This window comes from Phyllopteryx taeniolatus, chromosome 7, assembly GCF_024500385.1.
Source record: "Phyllopteryx taeniolatus isolate TA_2022b chromosome 7, UOR_Ptae_1.2, whole genome shotgun sequence".
Taxonomy (NCBI): Eukaryota; Metazoa; Chordata; class Actinopteri; order Syngnathiformes; family Syngnathidae; genus Phyllopteryx; species Phyllopteryx taeniolatus.
Window position 1 is genome coordinate 28,585,008 of NC_084508.1, and position 13,108 is coordinate 28,598,115.

The 13,108-nt window shown below is 38.9% G+C and overlaps 1 protein-coding gene across 4 annotated transcripts in view; it reads right to left on the reverse strand.

Annotated features, from left to right (window-relative positions):
* The window catches only part of fnbp1l (formin binding protein 1-like), a 53,015-nt gene that overhangs the window by 22,329 nt on the left and 17,578 nt on the right, over positions 1–13,108 (reverse strand). The gene's annotated exons all lie outside the window — the stretch shown is intronic.

Consider the following 13,108-nt stretch of genomic DNA (forward strand, 5'->3'; position numbering starts at 1 on the left):
ATCACTTAAACAGAACCTGTCTGACAAAATCAAGTTGGACAAAAGATCTAAAAAAGATTCAACGAAAAAACATGATCCAAACAAATTCAAGAACAGTCAGGAAATAAAGTAATTGACATCTCTCAGTCTGGAAAGGGTTGCAAAGCCATTTATAAAGCTTTAGAATTCCAGTGAACCATAGGGAGCACAATTAACCTCAAATGGAGAAATTATGAAAGAGTCGTGGAAAACCTTACCAGGAGTGGCTGGCATACAAAGTTTACCCCAAGAGAACAGCAATGACTCATCAACTCAGGACAACTTCTAAAGAACTGCAGGCCTCCCTTGCCTCAGTTAGTCAGTGTTCATGTCACAACAATAAGGAAGAGACTGGGCAAAATTGGCATCCATGGCAGAGTTCCAAGGTGAAAACCACTGCTGACCAAAAAGAACATAAAGGCTCACCTTACTTTTGCAAACAAAACAGACAAAAAAAAAACATTCCCATGTCCTTTGGGAAAATATTATATGGACTGACAAGATAAAAATTGAGCTTTTTGGAAGGTGTGTGTCTTGTTACATCTGACCTGGACAACTTGCTGTGATTGATGGAACGATAAATTCTGCTCTTTATCAGAAAATCATGAAGGAGAATGTTCAGCCATCAGTTCGTGACCTCAAGCTGAAGCGCACTTGAGTTCAAGTGATAACGAAACACACCAGTAAGTTACCATTTGAAGGGCTTAAGAAAACAAAATGAAGGTTTTGGAGTGGGCTAGTCAAAGTCCAGACTTGAATCCGACTGAAATGCGGTGGCATGACCTTAAAAAGGCCGTTCACGCTCGAAAACCCTCCATTTTTGCTGAATTAAACCAATTCTGCAAGGAAGAGTGAGCCAAAATATCTCCAAAGCGAAAAAACACAATCTCCTAATATTGTATGAAATATAATCGTTACTTCCTTAGCTACCCGTTCACAGGCTCTGCCTCCAGCGTCAACACAAATCAAGTGAAGTGGGAAAAAAACACCATAAAGGAAAGACAAAGGGGGATTATTTGTTCGTTCCTTTGTCAGTATTTTCCAAACACAGATAGCATGGGAATTCTGAATGATATTTAAGCTGTACTGCCTTTTTTCCAATTGTCATCTTATGGCTGGGGTGTTGAGCTCACTTTTGTCATGGGCCTCATTGAAGTTATGGTTTCTTTCAGCATAAAGAAAAATAGCAATTTCGAGAATTTTTTTCTGGCAAAATGAACAAAACAAATCAATTTGCCAAGAAACATGCAGAAACACTTTATTTGCTTAGTGGGCCAGATATTGATGGAGAGAGATGGGTCCTGGGCCTTGAGTTTGACACGTGTCTTGTAGTGCATAAATTTAGTTTATTGCAGGAAAAAACAAGATGATAAATTGTGAGCTAGGGAGCAATTCTGGCGTAATACCTACACATATATTATATAAATCCCTGATTGGGAATAGCGAATAGTGAAAAACTGTGAGTAATTGACGCCCCCGAAATATTGTCTATATCAAACCAAAAATGAGCCACAAATTATGATCCCAAAACACTTGGACATCATTTCTAACTCATCTTACATTACCCTAGAAAATAAAGAGCTTACTGATAATTTGCTTTAAAAAAATTTGCACTGTGTGTGTGTGTGTGTGTGTGTGCACCTGCATGTGTACATGCGTTGAAGGCTCTCTCCGTAACTGACAAACACGGCTAAACTTAGCTTCCCCCTGACATGCAAAGATCTTAAAGAGTGAAGATGTATAATTTCAACACTCATTTGACACCATTTACTACTTTTCTATTAGACAGGGCTTTGGCGCCATCTTGTAGTAAGGGCTTTACAGAAAGAGCCTAAATGTAAGTAAATGGCTGAGGTTAGGTTCCACAAAAAAGAAAACACAAATAGATGAATAGCAAATAAGCAGGCACTTCACTGTACAGAAATAAAATTATTCAATGATGATTTGTTTTTGTGGCATCGAATTTTCATTTCCATTAATTTCAGTTTATGTGAAACCAAATACTGGCACCAAATCTTCTCAGTTGCAGAAAATGAGTATCCAGCAGCTGTCTTAACTAGACTGTACATTAGGGTCAAGTTTCTATTGCATAGCATACATTTTCTTTAATGAGGCTTAATTTCAAATTTCAGTGGACATTCTCATTTGGCTACAATTTATCTAGCTTCCAAATAATAACTGAAATTTACAATCTTGAACAAAGGTTACCCAGAGAGAAGTGATTAACACTGACAAAAGGAAAAAGGAAATAACCCTGTCTGCAGGACATTGTACCAAAACAAACCAGTGTGGCTGCTTGGTCATTATCATAGACTCCTGCTGGTTGGGTTAAACATGTTGGTTGCATCAGCCTCTTGGACCGTATGAATAAGTAATGGGGAATGAGCTCATACCTTAGTTTTGTGGCAAGCTAAGCACAGCCTGGCCCACAAGGAAATGACAACATACTCTATTTTGACTTCTTGGTTCTTAAGCATGCAAATGGAAAGGGAGCTAGCAAGGGTGACGTGCATCATGTCAACAACATAGGGTGTGTCTTGCTATCTCCTGCTTCCAGATCAACATTGCAGAAGTGACTTGGTGCTGTACTGTTATAATTAAGTATTTTGTTAATTAAGACTAGGGTGAGCGAGTACCGATACCAGATATCGGTATCGGGCCGATACCAGGCTTATTTCAAGGTATCGGATAATCGTGTAGGCAGCTGATACTAGCAACCGATAGCTCATCGCCAGTAGTGGGTACTACCCCCGCAGTTTGACACTGCAGCGAATCGTGTGTCACTTCCTGCTTAGACAACAACAAATCCGCGCGTGCATGGCTGCATTTGTTGGTTTGGAAATAGGTGAACAAAGACGAGCACTATTCCGATGGTATTACAAATAACACCCGGACTCGCACAAGTGATTGCATTCACTAATTGACCACTCTCATTTGAGGACAATGTGGGATTCTGAGCCAAAGTATGAACTTCCCTCTCGAGCAACAATTGTAAGGATTGTGTTGCCACGGGTACACAGGTTAAAAAACATCTTTGCAACTTGTTGTGTAACGCAATGGTGGTTCGCTTCACCACTGATATTTCAAGCAGCAGCGTGAGTCCAGTCTTATCAGCCAGACTCTGCGGTGGATCAATTATGATTTTTCCGACTTCATAGTGTACGTCATGCTGTATGTGTATGCAAAAGTTTAGTGGATCACACACAGGACAAGTGATCGCAGTAAAGTTGGAAGAGATTCTCAACAAGCCGTTCATGTTGCGCTGCAAGGCAATGCAAGGAACATGATAATAGGTATGTAAGAGGCAGAGCTTCCCTGACTGGCTGTGAATGAAGGCTTGTTTGCTCAAAAATCTGAATCAGATGCTGTGGCCATATGCTGCATTCCAGAAAAGTGACAAAAATATCTAACCCGACCTCACGAGTTGCTTCAATCTGACATTACTTGACAATTGCGACCCCCATGGAGACAGACTGTGAAGGGTAAAACATAATTTATTAGATAATCCAAATATATTTATTTATTTATCTCTACATTTGGTTATTCGACATAACTTCACAAAACACAATGTGATTTGTAGTAACTGCGTGAGGATACAGTATTCCACTCTGCCTGCAATTATTCGGTGAAATGTATGAAATGCTTATAAAATAGTACTTTCCTTCATTTATATAAATAATGCAAATTCCAATTTTTATATAGGGCTATATACCTTACAAAAATATGTATTTGGCAGTATAGGAACAAAACAAAAAACTAATTATTGCGATCAGGGTTACATTTGCCTGGAACGCTTTGAGGTCGCAAGTGGTACAAGCTGAGTGGGCAAAATCCGACTCCCCACTTTTCTGGAATGCAGCAAAAATAGCACTTGAATAAAACACAGGGAGGGTTAACAGCTGAACCCATTTTATTTGGTACTTTATTTTAAACAAATATGAATACTCAGAGAGTTGCTAGTTTAATTTTGCACTTTTGTTAATTTATTACAAATTAATCCTTAACTCTGAGAGCGTTGTTTGGATTTTATTTCGGACTTTAACTCTTTATTGCCGAGTAACTGTTCTTCCATTTATCAGAAAAAACATTTAAAAATTATCTGTAATTGTGTTATTTAAAATTTTATGTATCAAAAGTACTAGAAGTATCGGTACTTGGTATCGGTGAAGACTCGAGTTGAGTACTCGTACTGGTATCGGTCTGAAAAAAAGTGGTACCAAACATCCCTAATTGAAACCCTGGCTTGAAAAAAACATGCAACATTAAAATACCCCCAACATTTAAAAAGCAGAAATCTAATTAGTTACAGTTACATAGTCAAACAATTATACAAGTATAATCCAAGTGGCTGTCTTATTCTCCAGTAGTATCTCAAATTAATTATACTTGCTATTAAAAACTACATAAAGCCACAACTGTAATTTTATATACTTATATCTCCGAGTGTGAGCATAAATTTCACCTACCATTAGCATTAGGTAAGCTGATGATACAGTATCCCATGTGAATGTTCCACTTCAGAACCACAGCCTACTTTACAACCAATCAAACAGCTACTGTATGTAGCCATAAACCAAGCAGATTAGCGTACCAGACATCCTGCGTACATTCCATGGGACGAGGCAACGTTAATTGCCACAGAATATGCTGGTGGGACAAAAGAATAATTACGCACTGTTGCATTCCAGGGCAGACGCACAGACAGAGCTTGTCTTCTTCCATTCCATTCTTGCGAAAGCGCCTATGTTCTGGTTGTTTCTGAGGACCAGCGATAGCCATGATAAACATATACACAATCAAAAACAGCACGCACATGCGCACACACATGCACTCACACACACACACTATGACAGAGCCTGAAGGTCTTAACAGTGATGTCAGTATTTCAGACAAGTCGACATTTGCCACCCAGCCCCTGTTGTGTGTTTTGTGTGTCAGGGGTTGAAGCATTATAGGAGCATTGGCTTAATTGAAAACTCTAAATTGCCCAAAGGTGTGAAGGTGGGTGCAAACAGTTGTTTGTTTATACGTGCCCTGCGACTGGACCCTGCCTTTCGCCCAGAGTCAGCTGGGATAGCCTCCAGCACCCCCGCAACACAAGTGAGAATAAGCGGCATGGAAAATGGATGGATTTTAAAACAAGGCTAGAGACAACCATACCTTGATTATTTTTTGCTTAGGGCTTTAAAATTATTCTAATATTTTGTTAATTTTGCGATGCATGTACTGTATACAATTGGGATGAATACATTTCAAACGGCAGATGTACTTTTTATTTTGTCGTAGTGAAGATATAGTGTGAAAATATATAATAATTTTAACACAATTGAACAAATATGTAATAAAGATGCACATTTGTATTAAAATTACTAATCAACTGTTTGTTATTCATTTCTGTGGGTGAGCTGTCCATTAAGTGAGTGAGCAGGGAGAATGAGAGCACTATGTTTGAGTGAGTGAATCAACCTCTTAGTTCAGCAATAGCTGTGTGTTTATGCTCTCAACAATATCAAGACAATCCTGTTTAATTCAACACGCAAGACCTGTAGTGGGAAAAAACTGGTTTAAATAATAATAAAAAAAAAGGGTTGCATGATATTTGAAAAAAATGCCATTGTGATTTTTTTAACCCTGCGATATATATTGCGATGTGAACTAATACAGGATCAGTGTTGGGAAAGTTCACAAACTAGTTCAAAGTTCAGTTCATTTCCCAATTGTTGAGTAGCCAGCTGCAGCTTTTGCCCTACAATCTCCACAAAAAATAAAAATAAAAACAAATAAAAAGTTAGGAAAAACAAAAACACGACTTTGTCCTTAATGTGCAAACAAAAACGTTAAACAGTATGACAGGAAGAATAGTGAAAGGACATTGATAACTTTGCATTCCTTGCATGTCTGGCTGACGATATTAACAAAATAAATTATCTATACTTATATTACAAAACAGGCGGAAAACTTTAATATTACAGTTGATCCACTGTATTTTACAGAACTAACATTTCAGCAGACCCTGCAATGTGACTAATGCGCATATGTACATCGCGATAACGATGCTCAAACAAACTATCGCTCAGCCTTATTATATATTATGAATTATTATTGATAAAGTTAAATTGACTTTACTTTTATCGGTGTCTGGTTAAAAATTAATACTGTACAATATATAAATAACTGAAGACAAAACACTTTATTTTGAATAAATAACACGGTTTGTTTGTTTGCAAATCACTGTGCAACATCTTATCCTTCTCGCATACAGTACTGTTTTTGTTCACCATGGATACAGCTAGCCCAAAAAAGCCACCAGTTTACACAATGCATGGCAGCTTTCGCATTGCAGTTTGGGAAAGCTTTGTAGGATGTGGCGGCCATTTTGGGCTATCTGTATCCATGGTGAACGTAAGCAATGCTGTGTGGTCAGACAGTGCAAGAGTGCATGGTAATATGCAAGGAATGGAAGGGTATTTACAGGTCAACAGACCAGAAAGCCTTGGTGACACTCTCGCCAGTGAGGCTCTCACACAGCAGCCAAAGGTAGAAACTCTCGGTGCACTCACTGGCTGGGACCTGGCTTGAGCCTGCTAGCTAGCCGTTGCTAGCTTCTAACAATGGACTGCTTCACCGGCTCACGCTTCATCCACTGAGGCTTCAGGTTTTTTTTTTATTTTTTTTAACCTCTCTTTGTTTGTCTGCACCTATGTAATCTTGATAGTACAGATGTTGGATTTCACCGAACCAAACTGATTACAAATACGACACTATTCTCGTGTTTAGTTACTCTATTACAGTATTTCCTTTTTGCAGTCTGGGGGCTTCTAGTGGTCACACTACACTTGCTTGGTGAGCAACACAGATTTGGATGACAGCATTCAGACTTGAGTGAATTCTGCTTTATTTTTTTTTTTTTAAATCAGAGCATGAAATAGACAAAATTACAAAATAGGAATGTGTAAATTCAAATACTGCCCATGCCAAACAAAATCACTTCAACTAAGACCACAGTAAATTAAATTTTTACAAAAAAATAAAAAATAAAAATACTTTTTAAAAAAGAACTGTGGCAATCTGTTGCACATACAAATGTGGTTTCTTTTCTGACCTTTGTACCAACTTATTTGTGGACAGTTTAGAGAGTAACTAATTAGATGTAATGAGATTATGTAATTTAATTACAAAATTTCTGTAATTGTAATCCATTACCTTCCTGGGAGAAAATGTCAGTGTTTCCCACATATACATTTATTTGTGCTAGCTCACCGCAAACAGATTTTGGCTTTTGTTGTGCGGAAATTGTGTCTTTTGTGTGTCTTCTAACGATCCATACCACTGATTTCCTTTCTGATACGATACTGAAAATACAGTCCCTTAAATGACTTAAGTTTCAAAAGTATTTAATTTTGTGAATTGATCTTCTGGTATCAGAGCCATCGACATTTGAGACAGTCTCGATCCTTCCCCACACGAGTGACGCTGCTTCCCCCGGCGTGCAGTAGCACCTCGTCACAGCACAATCAGTGCTGTTTTTGTTTGTATTTGTGTGTATTTTCGCTTGGAAACGCCACTCCATGTTGGGAAAACCTACGTACAGTCATCAGGATCTTCTGTGTTTAAGAATACACCTCGAAAAGACTTATTACGGATGCGAACCAAAGCTCCCCCCACACGTAACCTAACTCCGTTAACTCTTTTGTCCACAATTATACAGTTTTAAAGTTGTGTAAATGTTTTGTGAAACAAATAAGGATCTATATGCAACTGTTAAGTCTCATGTCCATCATTAATAAGACAGTGTCAGTGTCCCACTTCACTTCATACTGCCATGGGACTCATACTGTAAACCCACAAGTTCATCCATCCATCCATTTTCTACACCGCTTATCCTCACTAGGGCGCCTATCCCATCTAACTGCGGGCAGGAGCCAGGGTAGACCCTGAACTGGTTGCCAGCCAATCGCAGGGGACATATAAAAAAAACAACGATTTACACTCACATTCATACCTACCGACAATTTAGAGTTTTCAATTAACCTACCGTTAAGTTGCACAAAGGAATAAACTATATATATATATATATATATATATATATATATATATATATATATATATATATATATATATATATATACACACACACACACACACACACACACACACACACACAACTTTTTTTATCGGCCTTATCGGTATTGGCCGATAATTAGCATTTTATGCTGATCGGCTTTAATGTCATAATTCTCCACAAAAGACATTTACTCCGCGTCGCCATCGTGCACAGTATATTTGAATCCAAAGCTAGTTTATTTTTAGCCTTGTCGCATGTCTTATGACGTAGTCCTGTAAATATCTGACGGCCAAAAAGTTATTAAAAAAAAAAAACATGTCGGCGGTGTGGAACAGACAACACATCTGAGACAGACAACACGTAATGGCCGGATCAGACTACAAGACAAATGCTCTTTCACGATTGCACAATGTCAGACTACTGCAATAAAATCTTGTATTCCGATACCACCGCATCCCATTTTTCACAATCATTGGGCTTTATCTTGTCAACTCAAACGCGCCCGGATACACTCGTTACCATGGCGACGACAACCATAATGGATCACGCCGTGTGTTTGTAAGAACAAAATGGGGAAAAAACGTGTGTTGGTGGTCACCGGTGCTCAGGACAGGAGAGGACGTTTGTTTAAGGCTTGCTTGAGGTATGTTCACGTCGTTTTAATACGATGTGGCTCGCAAGCAGGCAACAAAAACGTTATGTAGCCGAGCAAGCTAGTGGTAGCACGAACGGTTGTACATAAACATGCCGCTGTTCTGTCGAATCATGCTCTCAAGTTTCGGTGTAGGTGAAGTAATTTAATTAAAAATAAAGTAATTTAATGACAGTAAGTTAGCACCCATTAGTTCTGTCATGTAATGTTGGTTTGACCTGACTGATTAGAATACACGATCTGACTAGAGCAGTGATTTCCAACCTTTATGGAGCCAAGGAACATATTTTACAATTGAAAAATTTCACGGCACACCAGCAAAAAAAAAGTGTCACAAAAAGTGGATACATTAATTACTGTATTTACTTCCTGCCATCTAATAGAAGACCATTCATTTGTTCTGTCTGTCACTGTGCCTCACTGGCATAAATAGAGGAACAAAGATGCATTATTTATTGTAAATATATTTTTTTGAACAAATTAAGTACACAAGTATATACAGTAAATGAACAGGTCATTTAAATAGGCGCATTCCTCCATCTTGTGATCGGATCGCTTATCGGTTCCAAAAATCATGATCGTGTAAAGCCTAATATACACAGTGAGTACGGAAAGTATTCAGACCCCCTTAAATCTTTCACTCTTTGTTATATTGCAGCCATTTGCTAAAATCATTACGTTCATTTTTTTCCCCTCATTAATGTACAACCCCCATTCCAATGAAGTTGGGACGTTGTGATAAACAAATAAAAACAGAATAAAATGATTTGCAAAACATGTTCAACCTATATTTAATTGAATACACTACAATGACAAGATATTTAATGTACAAACTGATAAACTTGATTGTTTTTAGAAAATAATCATTAACTTAGAATTGTATGGCTGCAACACATTAAACACAAAAGCTGGGACAGGGTCATGTTTGCCACTGTGTTACCTTTTCTTTTAACAACATTCAATGAACATTTGGGAACTGAGGACACAAATTGTTGAAGCTTTGGAGGTGGAATTCTTTCCCATTCTTGCTTGATGTACAGCTTCAGCTGTTCAACAGTCCGGGGTCTCCGTTGTCGTATTTTACGCTTCATAATGCGCCACACATTTTCAATGGGAGACAGGTGGACTGCAGGCAGGCCAGTCTAGTACCCGCACTCTTTTACTACGAAGCCACGCTGTTGTAACACGTGCAGAATGTGGTTTGGCATTGTCTTGCTGCAATAAACAGGGGCGGCCATGAAAAAGACGTTGCTTGGATCTCAGCACATGTTTCTCCAAAACCTGTATGCATCTTTCAGCATTAATGGTGCCTTCACAGATGTGTAAGTTACCCATGCCATTGGCACTAACACAGCCCCATACCATCACAGATGATGGCTTTTGAACTTTGCATCCATAACAGTCCGGATGGTTCTTTTCCTCTTTGGCCCTGAAGACACGACATCCACAATTTCCAAAAACAATTTGAAATGTGGACTCGTCGGACCACAGAACACTTTTCCACTTTGCATCAGTCCATCTTAGATGAGCTCGGGCACAGAGAAGCCAGCGGCGTTTCTGGGTGTTGTTGATAAATGGCTTTTACTTTGCATAGTAGAGTTTCAAGTTGCACTTAAGGATGTAGCGCTGAATTGTATTTACTGACATTGGTTTTCTGAAGTGTTCCTGAGCGGTTCCTGTGGTGATATCCTTCACAGATTGATGTCGGTTTTTGATGCAGTGCCGACTGAGGGATCGAAGGTCACGGGCATTCAATGTTGGTTTTCGACCAGAGAGCTGGGAGCAAAGTAACAAAGGTTACCATCAGTAACACACTACGCCGCCAGGGACTCAAATCCTGCAGTGCCAGATGTGTGCCCCTGCTTAAGCCAGTACATGTCCAGGCCCGTCTGAAGTTTGCTAAAGAGCATTCGGATGATCCAGAAGAGGACTGGGAGAATGTCATATGGTCAGATGAAACCAAAATATAACTTTTGGGTAAAAACTCAACTTGTCGTGTTTGGAGGAGAAAGAATGCTGAGTTGTATCCAAAGAACACCATACCAACTGTGAAGCATAGGGGTGGAAACATCATGCTTTGATGCTGTTTTTCTGCAAAGGGACCAGGACGACTGATCAGTGTAAAGGAAAGAATGAATGGGGCCATGTATCGTGAAATTTTGAGTGAAAACCTCCTTCCATCAGCAAGGGCTGAAAAAATGTTTTCTTTATAAAATGTAGACTTCAACTGAAAAGAAAATGAACAACTTAAAACACCTTTTGTACAACACCTTCCGCAAGTCAACCCACAAATTCAGACATTCATGAAAAACAGCTGGCCGACCAGTGGATTATATATTACTTAAAGCCACTGTATGTAAGTATGAACTGGGACCAAATTGATTCAGACCGAGATTCGCCTACAACATGTGCATCCAATGAGGCAACAGTCCCCATACCCGACAACTTTGTGTGAGTTAATCATGCATGAAACACATGAAAGACTTTCAATATTTGTGTGCCTTTTTCACAAACAATAACATGTCCACTTCTGTCCCAAAAGCTCCATTGACTACCTGGAAAAGAGAACACACTAAGCTGGTCATCATGCGTCATGCTAGCTTTTCAGGTTTTATAGCAACCTGATACGACTGTTGTTATGCTACCGTCATGGTTTACATCGACAACCTGATAGACTTGTTTGTCTCAAGAAAGGCTCAGAAACGGACAGATAAGGTGCTACCTTGATGAATATAGCTTATAGTCACCCCAGTTCCTGAATGCAACTCTCATAAAACTTTACAGTAAAAGCACTGCAGAAGGCAACAATGAAAAGACAGTGAAAGTAAAAATCACAGCTAACTACAGTGCTCAACATAAATGCGTTTGTCACATTTGAAAAAGTAAGCTTTTTATCAATTTCTAACTGCACATAAAAATATTTTTTAGAATTGTAACTCTCCTATGGTCAAATTCTTATGATGTCAATGACAAATTTTACATTCACTTTCATTTGCATATGCAAATCTTTGCAACATTAAAACATAAAATTATTAATTTTTAATACATTACGTTTCTGTGTGTCTACATTGATGGATGTTATTTACGATCAATGGCCCACGTTTGTAGGAATATTTTTATTACTTTAATATGCCACACATGAATGCAATATCCTACTACGCTTGAACGGAACGACGGTAAAAGTGATGAGAAATCTCCTTTTCATTATTTAAGTCAACCCATTAGCAAATTCCTGTTTTGAGTTATCGCCAAAGTTATTATTATTTTTAACTGTAGTTCCCATACATTGTGCAACTTGGGTAAAAGATGTGTGTTTAATGTGTTTTGATAGACGATCCTGCATTACAGTATTTCTGCATATGCATGGTCTGAGGATATTCTAAATTTGTTCGCAGAGTACAAACAAAAAGTACGAACATATTGATAAATCACAGATTTGTGCGTCAAACGTGCGTACACAGGCGGCACAGTGGACAACTGGTTAGCACATCTGCCTCACAGTTTTGAGGAGCAGGGTTCACCTGTGTGGAGTTTGCATGTTCTCCCTGCCTGCGTGAGTTTTCTCCAGGTACTCCGGTTTCCTCCCACATCCCAATATACCAATTCAGGGTGTACCCCGCCTCTCACCCAGAGTCAGCTGGAACAGGCTCCAGCACGCCCGCGACCCTAGTGAGGATAAGTAGTCCAAAAGATGAATGAATGTGCGTACACACGATTTAAGCACAAATCTATGCACGCTCACGGTTAGTAAATGAAGGCCAGTACTCTCACACACAGGACAGAGGAGAGAAAGTTTTGCTAAATGGAGACGTCCAAAGAGCAAAAGGTCAGCAGTGCCCTATCCCCGCAATGCACAGTGTTGATGGTGCACTGCTTCCCCCCTCCTGAGACTCTGGATGGTGAACGGGAATTTTCTCGAAGCCATCTCTTTTTTAAAGATTTAAGACTAAAATACGTTTGTTTTTAGTCTTTGTTTTTAGTGGTTGTCCTCAACATTAACCACAACATTCCTTGTGAATGTGTGTCTTAATTGAAACAGGATGTAATCATTACTGTCTGTTGCAAAATCCGCAGACCTGTGTCATCCCACCATATGTGCATTCCAAAGTAGGAACACACACACAAACCTCTCACTGATAAATCAAACCACTGGTACAACTCCCTCTAAACATCACACAGTTTGTGATGTGTTGATCATGACACATTTTCCTCAAAATAGCCAAAATGACTGATGCGATTGATCGTGTTGACAGCTGGAGACGATGCCATATGACAAATCAGGTTGACGGTATTTATTTATTTATTTATTTATTTATTTTCACATCTCTAAATATGGACCGTGGTCAATTCCAATGTGATACACTGTACTGTAG